Source organism: Lactuca sativa, chromosome 1, assembly GCF_002870075.4.
Source record: "Lactuca sativa cultivar Salinas chromosome 1, Lsat_Salinas_v11, whole genome shotgun sequence".
Taxonomy (NCBI): Eukaryota; Viridiplantae; Streptophyta; class Magnoliopsida; order Asterales; family Asteraceae; genus Lactuca; species Lactuca sativa.
In genome coordinates this window covers 43,424,944-43,438,916 of record NC_056623.2, presented here as the reverse complement: position 1 = coordinate 43,438,916, position 13,973 = coordinate 43,424,944, and the positions used below count along the sequence as shown (strand labels likewise).

General features: G+C 44.5%; 1 long non-coding RNA gene across 1 annotated transcript; it reads right to left on the bottom strand.

Annotated features, from left to right (window-relative positions):
* Positions 1–1,106: 1,106 nt before the first annotated feature.
* LOC128133204 (uncharacterized) lies at positions 1,107–4,268 on the bottom strand. Its single transcript, XR_008231558.1, has 3 exons — positions 4,208–4,268; positions 4,005–4,138; positions 1,107–2,318 (listed from the first exon to the last, which is right to left on the bottom strand). It is a non-coding gene; the product is annotated as an uncharacterized LOC128133204 (long non-coding RNA).
* Between the last annotated feature and the right edge of the window lie 9,705 nt (positions 4,269–13,973).

Here is a 13,973-nt window from a genome sequence, read left to right as displayed (position 1 = left end):
CAAGAACACGAGTAAATATAATAAAAGCAAGAGAGAAGAAACCTATCCCTTCACCATATCGACTGCGGCGCGTTCCTCCTCGGTTGTCAGCTGAAAATCTCGACTCTTCACCACTGGAGCCTCTGACTTGACCTTCCGGCCATCCGTAACTCGTGTTGTCGCTGGAGTCGACGCCACCACTGGCGCTGCTGCTGTTGTCAATCTAGGACAGCTGGCCTTTTTATGGTCCCTCTGATTGCAATGGAAGCAAATCAGGTCCGATATCTGAACTGTGGGGGCGAGGGCAGTACAATCCCTGCCAAAATGCCCCGTCTTGCCGCACTTGTAGCAGCCTGACGATCCCTCTCTACAAGCTCCCTCATGCGGCCTGCCGCATTTCCTGCAGCGGCTCTGGCCTGGCTGGCCCTTCGACCTAGCGTCGGATCCATTGGGTTTCTTCCCCGAAACCCTAATACTCTGCTCTGTCTCTGCCTTCCTCTTCCTGAGGTGCTCTAAATCAATCTCTCTCTCCCTCGCCCTGACAATCATGGACTCCAAGGTCGGGCAGACTGAATAGCTGACATGCTCCCGAATGTTATCCCTCAACATATCATGATAGCGGGTCTTCCGCATCTCCTCATCCCCTGCATACTGAGGTACCAACAAGGCCCTCTCCCGGAACTTGGCGGTGATCTCCGCCACTGACTCCGTGGTCTGTCTCATATCAAGAAAATCCTTAGCCAGCTGCTGAAGCTCCACAGCTGGCGTAAACTCAGCCTTGAACCTGGTCACAAAGTCTGACCAAGTCATAGCCTCGATGGCTGGGGCTCCCAGTGAGTCACCGACTGACTCCCACCAATCCCTAGCTCTATCCCTCAAACATCCTGCATCAAAGCAGACCTTCGACCCCTCTGGCATAAGCTCGTCAACTTAGCAGACTCAATGTCTGCGATCCATCTCTTGGCAGCAATGGGGTCCTTCACCCCGTTAAAGTCTGGCGCACCACTCCCCTAAAGTCCTTGAAGGACAGTGTGAGCATACCCGACTGGTTGGATGCTAAGTCACTCCTGAATGTCCGGAGGCAATCCTCCATCAGCTCGATAATCCCCTCCTTGATCGACCCGAAAATGACCGGGGTCGCCTCAAGGATACCTCTCGTGATCTCAGACGCAATGAACTCGCGTAGCCCGTCATCAATCTGCTCGGATCCCGCACCTAAGCCTAACCATGATCCTGACCCAGAACATGCTCCATGTCGCGTAATCGCCATATTGAATACAAACATAATGATGTCAGGGTCATACATACTCTCGAGAGATCTCACACACTCTCCAAGTTTCCTGGTTCTGTCTCAGCCCTCATTGGTTCGAGTACGGATCCTCTGTTTCCAGTAGTACGGGACCATACTACCTTCCACATATATCCATACTTTCCTTAAGAATTGCATTGACTTCACCAAATCCTTTTCTACTAATACAACTTTCCAAATAATCTCATCCTAGGCTTGTTTTAGGGAACTCTCTGACCTACTCTCCACCATCAGCTGCACAAGGAGTCCCTACCGTCTTTCCTTAACTAGCTTGCAGATACTATTACATATCCGTTCACTTGTTAGTTAAAGCTAGTCGGAACCCTTATAGAACAAAGCAAGTAGCATCCGTGCATTGAGTATCCAACACCAGGCATAACCTAATCAGGTTACCATACTGCTGACTAACCAGCCCTAGCATATTGCTCAATAAACTCATACAACAGGCATATAAGGCATCCTCCCTAGATCCTTAGCCCTAATCTAGCATGCAGTTCTCAGAATCATATAACAGGCATACAAGACATCTTCCTAGATCCTTAGCCCTAATCTAGTATACAGTTCTCATAATCATATCATATAACATAACGTATCAAGTATGGGTATTTTGGGGAAAACTTACTTGAGCTCGACCGGTCGCATGCATCACACACCTCGTTCTTTCCCAAAATTCTTTAACTTAGATCTTAGAAAACTATTTTCTTGTGAAAATCCTTCAAGCCCTTGATTTGAGTCCAAACACCCCCAAAGGTGTGTGTCTGATTCCCTCAAACCAAGGCTCTGATACCAACTTGTAACATCCCAAATTTCGAGTGCAAAAATTTCTTTTGTAAATAAGTAATTTATAAATTGTTTATTGAAAACATTGCCAATATCATATCAATCCATAAATCATAATGAACATGTCTTAAATTAAAACATCGAACAGTAATATAAATCAGAGTACAATCCCATAAAACTCATTGCGAAAATCATGTGTGTGTGATGCGCTGTTACGCCACTGGCTCCTTCCCCTTGGATGAAGAGGTACCTGAAACCAAAACTGAAAATGTAAGCACAAAGCTTAGTGAGTTCCCCCATCATACCACATACTATACAATCATACATGTTTTCAGGCAATTCTGGGGTGCCCGACCTGCCCATGTCAAGCCATTCTGGGCTGTTGACTACTCGTGTCAAGCCATTCTGGGGTGCTGACTATCCATGTTAGGCCATTCCGGGGTGCCTGCCTACCCTCCGGTCAATCTCACCCAGTCACGAGGACCATTTAACCCTTACTACTATCACATAATAACATATCATAATTATAATGTCAGACATATATGGGGTGTCCGACCTACCCTTCGGTCCTAACAACCGATCAGGGGACTATTCCCCTCCTAATACCACTATCACATAGAACATAACATACTGGCACATAGAACACATCAAGTAATAGCAAACCAGACAATTATCACAAAGACAATCATCTCAACTGTAATCAACTACTAGAGGGTCGGTCTTGGTGCCTTAGACCCACTTCTACTGGAAGGTAACTCACCTCAATGTCGCGTAGTGTCTGCACTATGCCCGGCGTGAAAATCGACTTTCCTCGACTCCTCAATCCATACACGACAACTCTTTCTAAGTAATAAATTCGTACTCACAACCCTCACAAGGGGTCAACCCAAGTCCTAGTTAAAGTCAACCTACAGTTGACTTGACTCGCTGAGTTGGTCTACCAACTCGTCGAGTCCCTACTCCTTTAAAATGATCCAACCCCCGAATCCACTCGTCGAGTCTAGCAACAACTCGACGGGTCCTCTTGCAACCATAAAATCGGGACCATATTCAACCGACTCGCCGAGTTCCCCTTGAACTCATCGAGTTCATCTCCCTCATAAGAATGTGTTCAGTCTATGACTCGTCGAGTTGTATGGACAACTCGTCGAGTCCATCTTCATGGTCTGGGAGATTGCCTTGGACTCGCCGAGTTTGTTCATACACTCGTTGAGTCCCATGATTTCCAGGTCTATAATCACATCCATCTTTGTTGATTCCCCCTTCTAGACTCAACCGGATTCCTCCGAAACAAAAGGTTGGGGAACCAACGCTAGACTCGTCGAGTCCCAAGAACGAATCGCCGAGTCTCCTAAAGTCCATGTCCATAAACTCGATTTCTGTTGAGCTCATCTCATCCAAAGGGTAGATCTGACCTCATAGGGTCGATATAACACATAAAGTTACAAACTTTACGTCCATGCATGGGTCTTTAAACTCAAAAGGACCAAAAATGAGACCTACAAGATGCATGGGGCTCTCATGGTCATAGAGTTGGCACCTTTATGCCATGAGAACCTTCCAAAGTCCAAGATCTGAAGCCATATCTCCACATTACACCCCACAACCCAAAAATGGCTTAGAAATGCCCTAAAGATACCAAATCTAATCCCTAAAGTTGATTAAACACATGGAAAGCCAAGATTGAAGCTTTTTACCTTAAATGAGCTGAAAATGGAACATAATATCTAGATCTTCTAGCTTCAACTTTAAACCCCAAGCTCCTTTCTTCAGTTTAAGGTCTTCTGGAAGTGTGAGGGACGATGAAGGCCGATATGGGAGTAGATAAGTCTTTTAAATAGGGTGCAAACCCTCAAATTTAGGGTTTTACTCGGACAACTTGGCAAAGGTTTTCTCGACATCATAACCGAAAAAAAATTATGATTTTGTCAAATACCTCCACATAGAAACTAGTTATGTTGATGAAGTCAACATGGTCAATGATTCCTCCATGGTAATCTCTTTCTAGATAGTACAAGAAACTACCTTCATGGTTTATCTTCATTGAGAAGTATTTTTTGTTTTCAGATCCTGAATGAGTATGAAAAAAAAAATTAGATAAGTAGTAATATCATAAGATAGTAAAAACAAGAAACATACCATATAGTTCGTATAGATCAAGATAAGTTGATGAGTTGTGAACTTCCCAATTAAATGTTTCAGAAGCCATCAATGGAAATTATATGTGTCTTTACGTTTATGATGATTGCAGAAGATGTGAAGGAGGAATATATATCGGTAGTAGTTTTAGGTATTAAAGGTGGTAATTAATTGTCTATCATCATTTGCATCGATAAGTATGTTTGCCTAGTTTGGCGGTTATAGGCTATTAGGTAATCATATAAACTATACAACCTATATGATAATGTTTATCCTTTATTAATTTGTAATTTTTAAATATTGTTGGTTTAAAAAAACGAATCTGTATTTTATAGGAATTTTTTTATTGATATACACAAAAACAATTATTTTTTATTTTGATGATGTAAAGGGATGATAGGAATTTTAAAATGAATATAATTGTGTTAATTAATTGTAATTAATTCTTTGTGACTATTTGCATTATCACTAACCGTTTTTACATTATATTTGAAATATACATTAATATTTCTTTTTTTATTTTTTTATTTTTTTTTCAAAAAAGAAATATGTAATATTCTTGAAATAGTTTTTTTTGTAGGTAGTATAAAATTAATAAATATATATTGCAGATTAAAGAATATATTTTTTTTATTTTAAAAATATTTTTTTTTCAAAAAGTAAATATGCAATATTAATGAAAAATGTAATGTTTAAGTAATAAATTTAATAAATATATATTGCATTCTTTTAAATGGATGAGAGTTAATGTTTTTAAGTAAAGTGATTGTTTTTTTATTATTATTATTATTATTATTATTATTATATATATATATATATATATATATATATATATATATATATATATATATATATTATGGAAATTGTTTCTTATGAATAGTGAACTTTCACAATTTTTGTCTATTTTCGTCCCAGGACTTTATGTTGTTTTTGTGGCAAAATTGGTCCCTGTACTTTGGCAACTTTGGTCCTCATTTTTTAGCCATTTTGACACTTTTGGTCATTGTAATCGTTATTTTTACATTTTTTAGGAACCTTTTAATATTTAAAGTTTGGCCATAAAACTTGTATATATATTATGGAAATTGTTTCTTATGAATAGTGAACTTCCACAATTTTTGTCTATTTTAGTCCCTGGACTTTATGTTGTTTGTGGCAAAATTGGTCCCTGTACTTTGGCAACTTTGGTCCTCATTTTTTAGCCATTTTGACACTTTTGGTCCTTGTAATCATTATTTTTACATTTTTTAGGAACATTTTAATATTTAAAGTTTGGCCACAAAACTTTAACGGTTTGACAACTTTGATCCCTTTTCTATTTACGAACCGGAAATTGTTTCTTATGAATAGTGAACTTCCACAATTTTTGTCTATTTTAGTCCCTGGATTTTATGTTGTTTTTGTGGCAAAATTGGTCCCTGTACTTTGGCAACTTTGGTCCTCATTTTTTAGCCATTTTGACACTTTTAGTCCTTGCAATCGTTATGTTTACATTTTTTAGGAACCTTTTAATATTTAAAGTTTGGCCACAAAACTTTAACGATTTGACAACTTTGATCCCTTTTCTATTTAGGAACCTTTTAATATTTAAAGTTTTGCCACAAAACTTTAACGGTTTGACAACTTTGGTCCTCATTTTTTAGCCATTTTGACACTTTTGGTCCTTGTTGTAACGACCAAAAATTTCAACCAATTTAAACTTTTCGAAAACAACCCGATTCCATTAAAGTTATTAAAAAAAAGTTTTCAATATAATTTATTTTAAGTATTCTCAGAATCTCATCACAACATAAACACGAGGAGCGGTATGATCACGCCTTCGCCTTGCCACGGTCTCCTGAAGAACCTGAAAAACATAAAACCACAATTGTAAGCCCGAAAGCTTAGTGAGATATCCCCAAAATACCAACCACATATACCATACACGCATAACATGCCATAACATATCCGATCACAGAACAGCAATGCACTTCGGGTCTACTGTGTGACTGGTCCGTCGCACCGACCAACAGTCCACCTGGTCCACCCTCTGAGTCTAGCCATAAACCTCGAGTCTGCAGTGTGATTGGTCCGCCCGCACCGGGCCTTCAATCCACCTGGTCCACTCTCCGAATCTATCCACATACATCGAGTCTGCAGTGTGATTGGTCCGCCCACACCGGGCCTTCAATCCACCTGGTCCACTCTCTGAGTCTACAGTATGACTGGTCCGCCCGCACCAGGCCTTCAGTCGGCCTAGTCCACTCTCCGAGCCTCGGCACATCTGGTCCGCCCTCTTGGGGCCTACAGCCTATCCGGACCGCTCGCTGGGCCTTCGGGACAACCGGTCCGCCCTGGGTATCTTGGCCTACAGCACAAAGCAGGACCCGCCTCAACCCAACTCCAGTCCAAACAACCATGTGCACATAACATACAATCATATAACAATTCACAGTCAACAAACCGATCAAACATATCACATAACATATCATCATCCTAACCAGGATACCGACCTAACTGGTCACTAGCATAGCATCACCCTACATCTCAGGATACCGATCTCAACCAGGTCTCTAACATATACCATCCTAGCTACCAGGATGCAAACATATCAAAGCAATAACATAACAACAAATACCCGGATCTCAATCCGATAAGGGCCGACCTTGGTGCCTTAGACCCTGTTGATATAGTGAGGATAACTCACCTCGAAACTGTCGACTGAACAGATAACCCAAGTCGCTCCGATCACTGATACGATCTCCACCACTGGACAACCACGAAGGCACTGAACTCAAAACAATATCCAAAAATTACCAAAATGCCCCTAGAAACCACTAGTCAACCCTTGGTCAAAGTCAACCCCTGACTGACTCTACTCGCCGAGTCAACCCGATGACTCGCCGAGTCCCCATTCTCAGAAATTCCCCAATTTGCGACTCAACTCGCCGAGTCACCCCGAGACTCGCCGAGTTCAACAACTCTGAGTCCACTCACACACAACTCACTGAGTCATCCCCTTGACTCACCGATTCACGGCTCAACCATAAAAGATTGGGACTCTTCGACAAGACTCGTTGAGTCCAAGAACAGACTCGTCGAGTCTAAGGCTATCTTCAACCTACTCGCCGAGTTGTTCTTCCAACTCGTCGAGTTCCAGGCCGTCTTCATCCAACTCGCCGAGTTGTTCTTCCAACTCGTCGAGTCCCAGCCTATCTTCAAGCAACTCGCCGAGTACCACCGGGTCTGAATCCATACAGAGGCTTTCCAAGCCATGCAGATGATCCAAACCATAGATCTACCCTTCCTAAGGCCATCCATCACGTAAAGTGGCAAACTTTACGTGAATCCAAGGAGATCTAGGCACTTTACACTCTAGGGCTAGGGTTTGGGACAAAATAGCTCCTTCAAACACTCATCAACAGGGACTTTTATGCATTCAAGCCTTTCTCCATTCCAGATCTGAGATAACAACCTCAGATCTAACCTCTAACTCCAATACACCAAAAGACATGATCTCTAACACCCCCAAAAATGATGAATCTAGACAATAGCAGCTCAAACAATGAAATAATACCTCAAAAGGAAGCTCCAAGAGAAGATTAATCTGGATCCTTGCAAAGCTCTTTGATCCAAGTCTCTTCTCCTTCAAGATTTCTTCAACAACCACTTCTCCAAGCTCCAATTCACTCAACAATGGGGTTTCTTCACGAAATTAGGGTTTCTGGAACTCAAGGAATGATAAGGAGGTTGGGGAGAAGACATAATGTTCTTTATATAGGGCTCAACCTCCGGATTTAGGGTTTTCTCCACTCAGCACCAACTTTCCGAGTCCACCCATGTTACTCGCCGAGTTGGTCACTTAACACGTGACTAGAGTCGCGACCCTACTCGCCGAGTCCACTCATGGACTCGCCGAGTCGCTCTTTCCTATTTTACTCTTTTAGCCCTTCAACTTTACTCTTGCTATTCCGGGATGTTACAATTCTCCCCCACTTACATTAGGCTTCGTCCTCGAAGCCTGCGACAATTCAACTCTAGAACCACTCCCGCAATGCACCACTTGGCATTAACCAGGCCAGGCTCCTTAACGCACAACCATCAAAACCAGAACTCACTTTCTCCTTTCTTGCGGTGTCCTGACCACCGTCTCAATCCGGCCACCATCTTTACCCTCTGATAACTCCACTTAACAACTGAGTACTACTCATGATGCAACACTGCTCCAAATCACAACCATCACTCGACCCATAAGAGCTAGAAAATAACCATGCACCACCGGATTCCCGATCCGAGTCCAACTCTAACCATTCTGCTGACAGAAAGACACATTCTTCAGAGCAACTCCCATGAGTTCTCCTCTTGCAATCACATACACATGCTGAACTAGCTCTAGCACCCTCAGGTTGGGAAAACCCGATACACTGATGACAACTCCAAACATCCCCCAGGATGAACCACTACTACATACATAATTCCCTGATCAGAATCACACTGAGAGCCCAAGACTCCTTCCCTGTATCCCTTCCGAGCCTCTTGGCTCTACACCCGCGGAATTCCTTCCGCGACCTCAGCAGACATCCCAAACCTGATGTGCTTCCATTCCACTGCCGCAAACACGCTACTCAATGACCATACTTGGATCACTCTAATCATAACTCTGCTCTGCCGCTTTCACTTCCGTGAACTTGAACTCCCTCTCGGAGTTACACTCCTCTTTCTTTCCTTTACCAAGGAAATCCACTTGGCCGCCTTGTCACTCCGACAAGTTCCACGGTGCTCGCCCAACGCTACACCACTCTTTCATAGCGTAACCGCTATCCCTCCAACACACATACTCTGACTCTAATCGCAGGGACTCTCAAGCCCATGCACTATCTCAACTAATCAAGATCACTACCCGGGGCCAAACCTTCAAATGCTATCACACTGCAACATACACAATCCATATCCTCGTACCGATCCAACAATACCTGCAGAGTCTTCAGCATGACTGGACCGCCTCACCAGGCCTTCAGCCAATCTGGACCACTCTCAGAACCTTCAGCCAATCTGGACCGCTCTCAGTGCCTTCAGTTTAGCTGGACCGTTCTCCGAGCCTTTGGCCTGACTGGTACGCCTACCGGCCTTCAGTCTATCCGGACCGCTCAACTAGCATTCATCATTACGAGCTATCTCTCCGGGAAATCCTCCCATGCATAACGTTCTAGCCCTCTAGGGGTTCCGAACTCTATCTCCATCACACATAATCGATCCCGATCTGATCCCCAGGCCCTCCATAATCAAATGCCCTAGGTCTGTATTCCGCCCCGCATGCCCGACACTTGCTCCTACCAGCCTACACTCTGGGCTGACAGAACACTGCTGAATCCCAACAGCTAAGCACCCTCAAATGCTCATCGATCTTCCGGAGAATTTTCCAATTCTCCCCCACTTGTAGCACTGACTATCAAACACCGGTCGCCATTACCGACCACCCAAAACAACCCTGCACAAAACCAACACTTACACGCGGACTGTTTCCCACAAGAATAAACAACCTTAACAAAATCCCATATCAACACTGATTAATCCGCTCGAAAGAAACTCAATCCGCAGCTAACCACTCCCCAGAAAGCGGATGCTACTCGGCCTTCAGACCAATGTCAGGTTTCCACTAACAACCCCTCATAAATGAAAACCACGAAATTCCCAATACTAACCCATAGCCATGCCATAACCCTCAAAGAACAACGAATACCACACCGAGAACCACACAAAGATACTAGCACATAAACAATACTCCACAATAATCACAAGATAACAAGACATCAAGGAAGAAACATACCCGCAGCTGCATCTGTCACTGCTCTGACCTCCTCTGCTGTGATCCTCAAAGTGGCCGGTGTTGGATCCTGCAGCAAGCTGTGGACAGTTGACCCTCAAATGTCCAACCTGATGACAATGGTAACAAATCCTCAAATCCCGAACCGGCGCTGACTGCCGACAATCCCTCGCATAGTGCCCCTCCTTTCCGCACTTGCGGCATGCACCACCGGACCTACAAACTCCGGTGTGACCCCTCCCACACTTTCCACAAGCGTGGCTGCTCAGATCTCCCACTCTAGCATCAACGGTCTTGGACCGTTTCGACGCCGGCTGCGACTGCACCGGAGCCTGCCTCAGCTCACGCAACTGCAACTCAATCTCTAACTCACGCCGTCTGGCGGCCTCCTACAACTCCAACAAGGTCTCGCACCTCTGCGTAGACACAAACTGTCTGATGTCCCTCTTAAGCATGCTCAGATATCGAGACATTTAAGCCAGCTCCGAAGCGAACTCTGGGCAGAACATCGCCCTCTCAGTGAACATCCTGGTGATCTCAGTCACCGACTCCGAATCCTGCTTCAGCTCAAGGAACTCCTGAGGCAATCCCTCCCTCTCAACTTGCGGGACATAACGAGTGCTAAACATCTCTCTGAACTGATCCCATGAAACCGCAGCCCTCTGCGCATCTGAATATGACCCCGTGGTCAACCTCCACCAATCCTTCGCCCCGAGCCGCAACAGGTTCAGAGCACACCTCACCCTCTGATCAGCAGGGCATGAACACGTGAAGAAACACCCCTCCACGTCGGATAACCATCTCATAGAAAAAATCGGGTCCTGAACTCCATCAAAGGTGGGAGGCTTCGTATTACCGAAGTCCCAATACTGAAAGCCCCGACCCGCTCATCCCCCTGTCGCTGCTACAGCCGTTGTAGCCGCCACGGCAGCCGTCTCTGTGAGAGCTGCATAGCGCTCATCAAAATACTCAACCATGGCGGTCTTGATCGACCCAAACAGCTCCGGCAACTCAGCTCGGAACAACGCAGCAATCTCATCATGCAGGATCTCACGAATCCTCGCATCCAACTCGCACGTGCTCATCTGACCAATAACCTCGGGCGGTACAGACCCGCCCGGAACTCCCTCTCCTGCTCCCGATCCTGACCCGGATCCACTCCCAACATGCCTCGGAATCTCCATACTGAAAAACACCACAAAATCTCAGACACTTCCCACTATCCCGGGAACCAACTCTCTCAACCCAACCCTAGAGGTCATGGTTTCCCTGATACGCGTATGGGTCCTGTGCTTTCAGTAGTACAGGCCCATACTACCTTCCACACCTACCCATATTTGTATGAAGTACTACCATAACACCCTAGTGAAAACATACAAACAAGCGCTCAACCCTCACCACTAGAGGAACACTGGAAATCTCCTACAAGGAACCCTAGGCTACAGGCATCACAATCAGGCAGCATTATCATGAAATCCTGAAGATCCCTAGCCTAAGACTAGCATGTTGTTCTATCAAAGCTCAAAAACAAATATCATGTACGGTATTTTGGGGGTTACTTACTGGCTCCGGCTGATCGTACCTCCGCGTCCTCCTTTACTCATTTTGAAAACCATTTTAAATTCTCTTTTGAAAACTCTCCTCGATTTGAGACTGGAGTCACATGAGTGTTCCTCCAATTCACTCAAACCAAGGCTATGATACCAACTTGTAACGACCAAAAACTTCAACCAATTTAAAATTTTCGAAAACAACCCGATTCCATTAAAGTTATTACAAAAAGGTTTTTAATACAATTTATTTTAAGTATTCCCAGAATCTCATCACAACATAAACACGAGGAGCGGTATGATCACACCTTCGCCTTGCCACGGTCTCCTGAAGAACCTGAAAAACATAAAACCACAACTGTAAGCCCGAAAGCTTAGTGAGATATCCCCAAAATACCAACCACATATACCATACACACATAACATGCCATAACATATTCGATCACAGAACAGCCATGCACATCGGGTCTACTGTGTGACTGGTCCGTCACACCGACCAACAGTCCACCTGGTCCACCCTCTGAGTCTAGCCATAAACCTCGAGTCTGCAGTGTGATTGGTCCGCCCGCACCGGGCCTTCAATCCACCTGGTCCACTCTCCGAATCTATCCGCATACATCGAGTCTGCAGTGTGATTGGTCCGCCCACACCGGGCCTTCAATCCACCTGGTCCACTCTCTGAGTCTACAGTATGACTGGTCCGCCCGCACCAGGCCTTCAGTCGGCCTAGTCCACTCTCCGAGCCTCGGCACGTCTGGTCCGCCCTCTTGGGGCCTACAGCCTATCCGGACCGCTCGCTGGGCCTTCGGGACAACCGGTCCGCCCTGGGTATCTTGGCCTACAGCACAAAGCAGGACCCGCCTCAACCCAACTCCAGTCCAAACAACCATGTGCACATAACATACAATCATATAACAATTCACAGTCAACAAACCGATCAAACATATCACATAACATATCATCATCCTAACCAGGATACCGACCTAACCGGTCACTAGCATAGCATCACCCTACATCTCAGGATACCGATCTCAACCAGGTCTCTAACATATACCATCCTAGCTACCAGGATGCAAACATATCAAAGCAATAACATAACAACAAATACCCGGATCTCAATTCGATAAGGGCCGACCTTGGTGCCTTAGACCCTGTTGATATAGTGAGGATAACTCACCTCGAAACTGCCGACTGAACAGATAACCCAAGTCGCTCCGATCACTGATACGATCTCCACCACTGGACAACCACGAAGGCACTGAACTCAAAACAATATCCAACAATTACCAAAATGCCCCTAGAAACCACTAGTCAACCCTTGGTCAAAGTCAACCCCTGACTGACTCTACTCGCCGAGTCAACCCGATGACTCGCCGAGTCCCCATGCTCAGAAATTCCCCAATCTGCGACTCAACTCGCCGAGTCACCCCGAGACTCGCCGAGTTCAACAACTCTGAGTCCACTCACACACAACTCACCGAGTCATCCCCTTGACTCACCGATTCACGGCTCAACCAGAAAAGATTGGGACTCTTCGACAATACTCGCCGAGTCCAAGAACAGACTCGTCGAGTCTAAGGCTATCTTCAACCTACTCGCTGAGTTGTTATTCCAACTCGTCGAGTTCCAGGCCATCTTCATCAAACTCGCCGAGTTGTTCTTCCAACTCGTCGAGCCCCAGCCTATCTTCAAGCAACTCGCCGAGTCCACCCATGTGACACGCCGAGTACCATCGGGTCTGAATCCATACAGAGGCTTTCCAAGCCATGCAGATGATCCAAACCATAGATCTACGCTTCCTAAGGCCATCCATCACGTAAAGTGGAAAACTTTATGTAACGTCTGTGTTTCCGGGCTTGCCATTTTTAGCAATGTAATAGTCTAGGTTAACCTTTGTAACCCGTTTTGAAATAATAAGAGTGTATTATTTGAGTATTATGTGTTTTGTGCTTAATTGCTTAATTATGTGGTTTGATTAATTAAGAATAAAAATAAGTGTCAAAATTAAAGTGTAAAATAAACTTGATATCTTTGGTTAATGTTGTAGTAGTTGAAACGAGGTTTCCGAATATATATAGAACGCACAAATCTGACTTCGTATGAGGAAGTTATGATTTATCGAAGTTTTGGCTTAGCGGTATGCAGCCCAAAATACTCGATTTGAGATCAAGCGGTTTTTATCCGAAGCAATCTAAATGAGATTCGAAGATCTCGTTGTTGGTATCGAAGCGATAAAAAGTTAGACGAGAACGGACGTCAAACGAAGAAGTTATGAATTTATAACGAAGTTTTTCTGTCCCGGCCTATTAAAAATAAATAATAAAAATAAAGTTAAAATTAGCCGACGGAGTCTAAACGAAAGTTGTAGAGCGTAGTCTCACCTTCGCGTGGATATAAAGAACGTCGAAAACGG